Source organism: Schistocerca piceifrons, chromosome 5 (genome assembly GCF_021461385.2).
Source record: "Schistocerca piceifrons isolate TAMUIC-IGC-003096 chromosome 5, iqSchPice1.1, whole genome shotgun sequence".
NCBI lineage: Eukaryota > Metazoa > Arthropoda > Insecta > Orthoptera > Acrididae > Schistocerca > Schistocerca piceifrons.
This window is the reverse complement of record NC_060142.1, coordinates 466,581,725-466,591,717: the sequence shown is the minus strand read 5'-3', so window position 1 is coordinate 466,591,717 and position 9,993 is coordinate 466,581,725. Positions and strand designations below refer to the sequence as shown.

The 9,993-nt window shown below is 42.2% G+C and overlaps 1 pseudogene; it reads left to right on the top strand.

Annotated features, from left to right (window-relative positions):
* The first annotated feature begins 5,532 nt into the window (after positions 1-5,532).
* Positions 5,533-5,649, top strand: LOC124799796 (annotated as a pseudogene).
* The last annotated feature ends 4,344 nt before the right edge of the window (positions 5,650-9,993 follow it).

Genomic DNA, 9,993 nt, shown 5'->3' with positions numbered 1-9,993 from the left:
ACTGCCGCACAAATCCTTTAAATTAAACTCTGAATTTGTGCGAAATATTCCAGTATTTTCTTCCTTCATCCTGACATTTTGCCTCTCATATTACAGGCCTTTATTTATCAGTATTTTATGCATTCTGTTTAAATTTAATCAGATCTTACCTTCTTAAAATCTATTCTTGTTAAAATTTAGGAATTCTACCCATTCTTTAAATGTGAAAGGATCTCTGTGCTAATTTGCACGCTGTGTTATACATCATGAGACATGTCTTTTATTAACGTTTTTCTTAATTAGAACATAGTTACACATTACTACAATATTTTAGTAGAGCCAACAGTTTTGAGATATATGTTGCACTGCGTATTCTTACGGAATTTATGGATTCGTGTTTCCACCCACAGTGAGAAGACATTTGTGGAAACATCATGACACTTCTCCTTCTCTATAAATAATCGTAAGGACCTACCATGTGTCGTGGTAAATGCTAACTGTTCTCATTCGTTCGCAGCATATACATTTGCCTGTAGTTAACGGACAAAAAAGCCCTTATCGTGCTAAAAAGCAGTAACCTAGCGGAAGTGGTGTACTTAATTTTCATCAGGCTTTTTTTGAAAATTTGATGGACTAAGTAATAAATTTATATTCCCATAACTTTCTCCGAGAGATTTTTTGTACGTAGAAATCACGGCACATTATTTATATTTCTAATACGTTTAAGTCACAAATGTCCCTTAAAATTAATTCTAGTAATAGCAGTTATTGTTTAGCCATCACCAAAGAGATCAGTTTTCATTACTTGCCACAATTTGACTAACTACACTTATTGTATTTCTGAGCCTTATCGCCGCGAGGGATTAGCCGAGCGGTCTAAGGCGCTGCAGTCATGGACTATGCGGCTGGTCCCGGCGGAGGTTCGAGTCCTCCCTCGGGCATGGGTGTGTGTGTTTGTCCTTAGGATAATTTAGGTTAAGTAGTGTGTAAGCTTAGGGACTGATGACCTTAGCAGTTAAGTCCCATAAGATTTCACACACATTTGAACATTTTTGAACCTTATCGACATTTGTAAAGGACGATCGATTTTGTTTCATTGTTGACAACGAAAACTGTCGTCTTGTTCCCTGACGAGAAAAACACAGTGCCTATCACAATTTTTGCGAGAGGGATTCCGGCGTGAGCCACATTGGAGATAGCAGGTTCAGCAGCTGAGAATGATGCAGGACGAATTACAGTGACACCACAATCTACATCTACATCTACGTGATTACTCTGCTGTTCACAATTAAGTGCCTGGCAGAGAGTTCAATGAACCACCTTCAAGCTGTCTCTCCACCGTTCCACTCTCGAACGGCACGCTGGAAAAACGAGCACTTAAATTTTTCTATGAGAGCCCCGATTTCTCTTATTTTATCGTGATGATCATTTCTCCCTATGTAGGTGGGTGCGAACAGAATGTTTTCGCAATCGGAGGAGAAAACTGGTGATTGAAATTTGATGAGAAGATCCCGTCGCAACTAAAAACGCCTTTGTTTATGATTGCCACTCCAATTCACGTATCACGTCTGTGACACTATCTCCCCTATTTTGAGATAATACAGAACGAGCTGCCCTTCTTTGCACTTTTTCGATGTTATCCGTCAGCCCCACCTGATGCGGATCCCACATCGCACAGCAATACTCCAGAATAGGGCGAACAAGCGTGGTCTAAGCAGACTCTTTAGTAGACCTGGTGCACCTTGTAAATTTTCTGCCAATGAATCGCAGTCTTTGATTTGCTCTACACACAATATTATCTATGTTATTGTTCCAATTTAGATTATTTGTAATTGTAATCCCTAACTATTTAGCTGAATTTAGAGCCTTCAGAATTGTGTGACTTTTCGCGTAGTCGAAATTTAGCTGATACGAGTAAATGAGAAAAGTCAACATATGTCAGCGAACTACACTGCTCGGGATGGACGCAAAACTTTCAGAGCTCACTATTAACCCTGTAATAGGTTTCGCAACTGGTAACCCTTACGTCTTGCATTTCTCAACTAAATGAATTTGTCAGCCGTCGGTACAATGTGAATGGACGTCGGTCAGTACAGCGTGCACTAATGGAAACGAGTTCTTTTGTAAGACAATTCAAATCATCAACTCGACGTACTTGTCAGGAAATGTAAAATTCTAGAGAACATGAGTTGCATCAGTTCATTTATACTGGCAATATGTGTAACACCTACACGAGTCTTCTTTATGATCATTGTATTGTTTGTGACTGACGTCTTACACAACGAAATACCGATCTCTGTACCACAAAGTAACAACCGAATAATTGTATGTGGCACCGCTGTAACATTTAAAACCCATCGGCTTCGTGACCGGCAACGTAAGTAGTACACCCGGGTTATAGCTACGATGTGGCTTGCAGTGAGCTTCACTTCTCACTAAACCAAGTGACCAGAGGTTCAGAATTAATCTACTTCAGCACCAACATGGTATCTTGTACAACAAGTGTTGGACGATGAACACTAGTCTAGCGTCTTCTACGAGTATGCTGGATGCCGGAGGTTCAGAACTAGCCTGACGTTTTCTATAACAGATACCTGAGGTCCATCACTTGTCTGACATCTCATAAGAAGTGCTGGAGGTTCAACAATAATCTGGCGTCTTCTACAGCATGTGCCACAGGTTCAGCATTAACCTGGCTTCTTCTACAACAGGTGCCAGAGATTCAGCACAAATCTACCGTCTTGTACAACAGATTTGATGGTGCGTAGAAATTGTTAATGAAAAATGGACTTATTACTTATATATTTATACTCTTTATTTCTAACCAAAAATTGACCTTTTATATTTTAATAATGACATAAATATGTTTAGTTTATCTATAAGAAGAAACAAATGTGATTTCTGAAGCTGCAAATACGAGATCAAATAATTTATATTAGGTGCATACTTTTTAACTTTTAGTAGAATGAAGGATGAACTCATCATTGGAGAAATGGTTTCTTAAGAAGTCTTTAGTGTGGTTCATTTCAGAAAACAATGGCTCACCGGCGTAGGCAGAAGGAGATATTGTCATGACAGCAGCTTCTTTGTGCCTAGAATTGAATTACACATTCCCATAATTTTAATGTCGGCATTTTATTCGTCTTTCTTGACAGTCATTCCAATTCGTTTACTTTTAGTTCTTTTCTTGTTTCGATAATTTTTTGAGCCTGTAATGAATTAGACTAGAAATCTATCACCGGCATTTTAATTTCTTCAATTTCCCACCAATCAAATCTAGGCAATTTCACTTTATATAGTGAATTTACCTCTGGATAACTCTCCTCGAACATAGAAAATATTGATGAAAATCCTTTGACTGGAGAATGTAATACCGAAGAAAATTCCTCAGTGTATTTTTTGATCTGGCTTTACGTGTAAATCCGAGTCGCTGGTAATTATTTTCAAATCTGGGAAATACTTGGAGCTTTTGGAACCAATACATTTATTGAAAACCTGCAGTTTATGTTATAAGCGCAAATGTCTGTCACAATAATAATTGTTTTCTTTGTGCCTTGCAGCTTTACGTTCAATTACCTAAACTATTGGCGAATGTCAGTAAAATACGTCAATTCTGTAAGCCACGTAACATCCATTAACTGTGAATAATGCACAGTTGGATGATTGCTTCTTCGACTTCTTCTTATAAGAGTGACTTCTTCTTAAAGAAGACTGGCGGTGATCAAAGGGGCTTCTTCTCAGCTGTTCTAATCAGAGTGTAATACAGGGATACCAGGCCTCTCTAACAAATTATGTGGCCACATAGCTCTTCTCTGAGCAGGACAACGTTTTCGTTTACCTTCCTTTGATGATGAACTGCATGCAGAAGTATTTACTGCATTTGATGGTGGTTACGACTCCAACATACACTCCTGGAAATTGAAATAAGAACACCGTGAATTCATTGTCCCAGGAAGGGGAAACTTTATTGACACATTCCTGGGGTCAGATACATCACATGATCACACTGACAGAACCACAGGCACATAGACACAGGCAACAGAGCATGCACAATGTCGGCACTAGTACAGTGTATATCCACCTTTCGCAGCAATGCAGGCTGCTATTCTCCCATGGAGACGATCGTAGAGATGCTGGATGTAGTCCTGTGGAACGGCTTGCCATGCCATTTCCACCTGGCGCCTCAGTTGGACCAGCGTTCGTGCTGGACGTGCAGACCGCGTGAGACGACGCTTCATCCAGTCCCAAACATGCTCAATGGGGGACAGATCCGGAGATCTTGCTGGCCAGGGTAGTTGACTTACACCTTCTAGAGCACGTTGGGTGGCACGGGATACATGCGGACGTGCATTGTCCTGTTGGAACAGCAAGTTCCCTTGCCGGTCTAGGAATGGTAGAACGATGGGTTCGATGACGGTTTGGATGTACCGTGCACTATTCAGTGTCCCCTCGACGATCACCAGTAGTGTACGGCCAGTGTAGGAGATCGCTCCCCACACCATGATGCCGGGTGTTGGCCCTGTGTGCCTCGGTCGTATGCAGTCCTGATTGTGGCGCTCACCTGCACGGCGCCAAACACGCATACGACCATCATTGGCACCAAGGCAGAAGCGACTCTCATCGCTGAAGACGACACGTCTCCATTCGTCCCTCCATTCACGCCTGTCGCGACACCACTGGAGGCGGGCTGCACGATGTTGGGGCGTGAGCGGAAGACGGCCTAACGGTGTGCGGGACCGTAGCCCAGCTTCATGGAGACGGTTGCGAATGGTCCTCGCCGATACCCCAGGAGCAACAGTGTCCCTAATTTGCTGGGAAGTGGCGGTGCGGTCCCCTACGGCACTGCGTAGGATCCTACGGTCTTGGCGTGCATCCGTGCGTCGCTGCGGTCCGGTCCCAGGTCGACGGGCACGTGCACCTTCCGCCGACCACTGGCGACAACATCGATGTACTGTGGAGACCTCACGCCCCACGTGTTGAGCAATTCGGCGGTACGTCCACCCGGCCTCCCGCATGCCCACTATACGCCCTCGCTCAAAGTCCGTCAACTGCACATATGGTCCACGTCCACGCTGTCGCGGCATGCTACCAGTGTTAAAGACTGCGATGGAGCTCCGTATGCCACGGCAAACTGGCTGACACTGACGGCGGCGGTGCACAAATGCTGCGCAGCTAGCGTCATTCGACGGCCAACACCGCGGTTCCTGGTGTGTCCGCTGTGCCGTGCGTGTGATCATTGCTTGTACAGCCCTCTCGCAGTGTCCGGAGCAAGTATGGTGGGTCTGACACACCGGTGTCAATGTGTTCTTTTTTCCATTTCCAGGAGTGTATATTTTTACCGGCACGGTAAGGCACACGATGTAGCCACGGGATCTTAAGCAGGTGACAACGCATCCTCATCCCAAACCCATCATCTTGTTAGTGGATGACGTTTTTGTAGCTCAATATTCTACTGCACACAGAAAAACTTAAGTGTGCCAGAGTATATGATCTTTCAATTACTGAAATGTTGCTTGCACAGTAGTAATTATAATAAACTCTTCATCATAATCAGGTAACGGCCTTGCCGCAGTGGATACACCGGTTCCCGTGAGATCACCGAAGTTAAGCGCTGTCGGGCGTGGCCGGCACTTGGATGGGTGACCATCGAGCCGCCATGCGCTGTTGCCATTTTTCGGGTTGCACTCAGCCTCGTGATGCCAGTTGAGCAGCTACTCGACTGAATAGTAGCGGCTTCGGTCAAGAATACCATCATAACGACCGGGAGAGCGGTGTGCTGACCCCACTCCCCTCCTATCTGCATCCTCCTCTGAGGTTGACACGGCGGTCGGATGGTCCCGGTAGGCCACTCGTGGCCTCAAGACGAAGTGCTAGTGCTTCATCATAATCAGATATTCTGTTAGCCAGCAGCCTATGTACTCGGTTTCACTGATTTTCTCAAACATTCTAATCCAAGTTGAAAATCATTTTGCAAATGACATTTTCTATTTTTAAACTGATATTGAATCGTGATCTTAATTTTATTTAGAATGACCTGATCGCCTTCTATGCTATCAGGGAGAATCACAGTGTCACCTGCGTGACGGCTAATCGTAAACGCGATCTTGATTCTTTTTTCACTGTCATCGAATATTTTTCTAAAGATATCTACAGAATATAATTACAAGAGCTTGTGATAATGTGCAATAATTACTGCCTCTGCGGTACAAACCAATGAAATAGCCATTTTGTAATTTTTTGAAATAACACAATAAAATGCTAGAGAATGTGGTAGTTATTCATTGAAAACACCACAGATTTAATTGACAGGTATTCTTTAAGTTAGCAGAAGAATGTTTTTAGAGTACTTATTTCAGTACAGTGAGCTTGAGAAATTTACTTCTGCTCTGAAACGTAGAGCGTTTAACCGAACGAGATAGCTGTGGAAGCAGTGGCTAGTTATCTGAAGACGATAATCTTCGAAAGGTTTATCATGTTACATGTTGCGGAGTGCGTTTCCGAAGTTCACATACTTTTATCAGATGACAAACGTATAGAATGAATTCTACATAACTGTCCACGGTACTTAAAATAGCGCAAGTAAAAAGAAATGAAGTAACATGTTTTTTAGAAACTGTTTGATTTGCTTCATAACGCCCTTAACGAGAATTGGCGACTAACAACTATGACGTAATCGTAGATATCCAAGGTTGTCTCAAGATGTATATGCTATGGACTTGTTTTGTTAAGTCATAAGAAGATTGGTAAACGATAATGAAAACAATGCAAGGCTAAAATGAAGTTTTAGTAGCTGTGGTTCGTTCTTTCCTATTGTGTATCGCATTACGAAAATACTATGCAATGTTCTTCAAAAAGCAAAAAAAAAAAAAAAATGCAGTTACCAAACAGTGACGTCTCATTCTGTATGTGTACAAAAAGTGGAATAACTGGAAGCTTCAGCTGTAAATGAGAATAACTTTTAATGAAAAGTTGTTGACAATAAAGCTAGCTTGTCGTGAAAAGTTTGAAACAGTCTACACTATAACGGCAGCAAATAATTTCATAACAACGGTTCAACTGTGTCACCGAGCGAGGTAGCTCAATGATTAGCACACTGGACCCCTTGTCAGGCCATCCCGATTTTCTGTGGGTTTACTGTGATTTCCCGAAATCGCATCAGGCAAATGCCGCGATCGTTTCTTTTAAAGGGCACGACCGATTTCCTCCCCAATCCTTCCCTAATCTGACCTTGTGCTCCGTCTCTAATGACCTTGTCGTCGACGGGACGTTAAATACGAATCTCCTTCTCAACCGTGTCAATGGACCTGAACCATGTCCTCAACCGTGCCATTGCACCTGAGCCACAACAGGAATGTACAAATTTGTAATGCCAGAAAATATGTCCAAAGGTAAATTTGTACAGAATCTGAGATTTGGAAAAGATAAGCGCCTACTTAAAGATGAGGTAACATATGCAGAAAATAATCTGCAGAATAACAAAAAAAAATTGTTTTCGGCGTAACATGATTCTTAGAGAAGGGTAAGTGAATAATTTGCGCCATACATTCGTGGCATTTTAGCAGAATTTGGTACTACGTGACAAGGAAACTTGCAGTTCAATGTCTCTACATGAAAAAAATAGTTCCCTTAGTCGCATGAACCTTTGCCTGTACTGTACTGCACTCGCAATACTTTTGAAAAACAATGAGTGCCTTAGAGAGACGAGATGGCCACGGGATTCGTGTGACAATGTACGGTCTTCTGCGAGGCCACATGGTTTGCCGTCGTGGCGATATAAGTGGCTGCCCGTCCATCAGGGTGATAACTGGAACAGCAGAGGTGAATCTCGCGAACTGGCCCAAGGACGTACTTACCTGCCTTTTTGAGCCATTCTGTCCACGGATTAGATGAAAGTAAGGCCGGTTGGCGTAGGTGCCTCTCCGAATATTGTATTGGAACGATGTTGCGGAGTTCAGCAGTTAGGATCACTACGGAACTCAAATTCTATCATTGGCTTTCTAGTAGTTATCGTTTACGTTTCTCCTTATATACAAAACAGCAGTATTGAGTAGTATTCTTCGAGCAGCAATGGACAAAGGAATTACGACCCAGCACAGAGTGCCATAATAGCTCTCCCTGTACAGTTACAGACGCTTGCTGTCACTCCCCACGCAGCATCAAAAACCTTGAAGCTCCTTTAGCAGATGTTTCTTGTCTTTTGTTCGTTTCATCTTTACTCGAGAGTCATAAAAAGGTATTACAGAACGATAACTTTCTGTTAACTTCTTCAGATCGGGCTCTCACTACATGATTCTTTAATTCCACCTTTACATTTATTTACTCGTATACTTCACAACTGACTGTGCAGTGTATGGAGTAATGTACTTTGTGCCAGTATTAACAAATGTCTGGCCTATTCGATATCGCGTATTGAACGACGGAAAGATGAAAGTCTATAAGCCACTGTATACGTCCTAATCTCTCTTCTCAAGACCTGACTGCTGCCGCCTCCTTTCCCCACATACGAGTATATTCAAGAAATTCGATGGTGGCAACAGAATTGTCGCATAGTCTTTCTCCGCTAACGCTTGTCTGCATTAATATCAAGGTTTCACCAGAACAAAGTCATGTAAGTTCACCAAACATCCCTACTACACTTTTGTGTGGGATACACCATCTGGTTAGATTTTATCAATGTGTGTCTAAATCTGACAGTTTCTGCAGCCATGCCTCACTGATAACAATTCTTAACGCTGTCCCACCATTCTAGAATTAGCCGCGCTAGCGACTTGTACTCTGCGGAAATGGAGCGGTTTGCACAGAAGTGAATGGCGTCGAGATCTGTATCAAACCAATCTTCGGATTGAAGATCATAACGATTACAGCATCTTGTAAGACTCTTCCTTTACAGATGCACAGCACTTTCCGAGAAATCTTTTAAACAATCTAAGACCTCCATTCGCCTTCCCTTGCACTGATTTCATGTGTTCGTCCCATCTCTTATGGCTCTTAAATATTATCTCTGTATATTTATACAAAGTGACTTACGCTTCCTTAGGACACACCTGATGCTACATTAATTTCTGTAGTTTCTGTTGAACGTTATCCACCTAAGTTAGGACGAAGGGGAGCTTCAGTGGTAAATTTTTAATCTGTTTAATACAGATCGATTTCAGCTGCTGTGTAAGAATCTTCAGTGCAATTGTATCCAATTCATGATAACTCATCGTAAATTGAATGACTTGGATATAACTGCAGTGATGAGAGCTACACAGTAGCTGAAATCGATCTGCATTAACCAGATTAAAAATTACAATCCGTAGTTCCCTTCCTCCTACCTTTGATCTCATTAAAACGGTTCTGGAGCACACAGTTTCTCATGCAAACAAAGTCGAAGTTTGTTTCTGTCGGTAAAATATTCGTTGAGCCAATGGAGATACTGGATATGAACATATCTTGGTTAGTGTTGGTATATTCTCTAAGGTCTTTCCGAAATGTGTTGGAAATTTGTTTGTTCGCTACTACTGACTCCCTCGCTAGCCACACCCGCATAGTTCGTAGGTGTTAGATATACAGACATCTTTGAAAGTGTAGAGAAAATCTGTTCACAAAAACCTAGCTGCAACCAGTTTCTACTTGGCAGTCTCAAAATTTGGCACGTACTAGAAAATCAACTATGTATTCTGCTCTCTGAACTATAGAACACCATAATATCGTTTTGTACAGTGTGATCCACAACAAAAACACGTCACGCTGTCTATGCCGCAGCCGGATTAATAGTTTATGCAGTCGAAGAACGAAACTATTACTCTGTGGGGGAGTATGTACAGTTGTCTAAACCTCTCATTCAGTGTTTCGTATATTTCTTTGGAATGTGTATCCATTCCAGTTAAAGTGGTACGAGAGAGGTACTGGCTGATGGAAGCTGTGAAGTTGGTCGTAAATCGTGCCTAGATAGATCATTAAGTAAGAGTTTTGTTCGAAAATCTATAATATAGAATCCCAATATATGCTGCTTCCCTTTTCAAAGAAAAA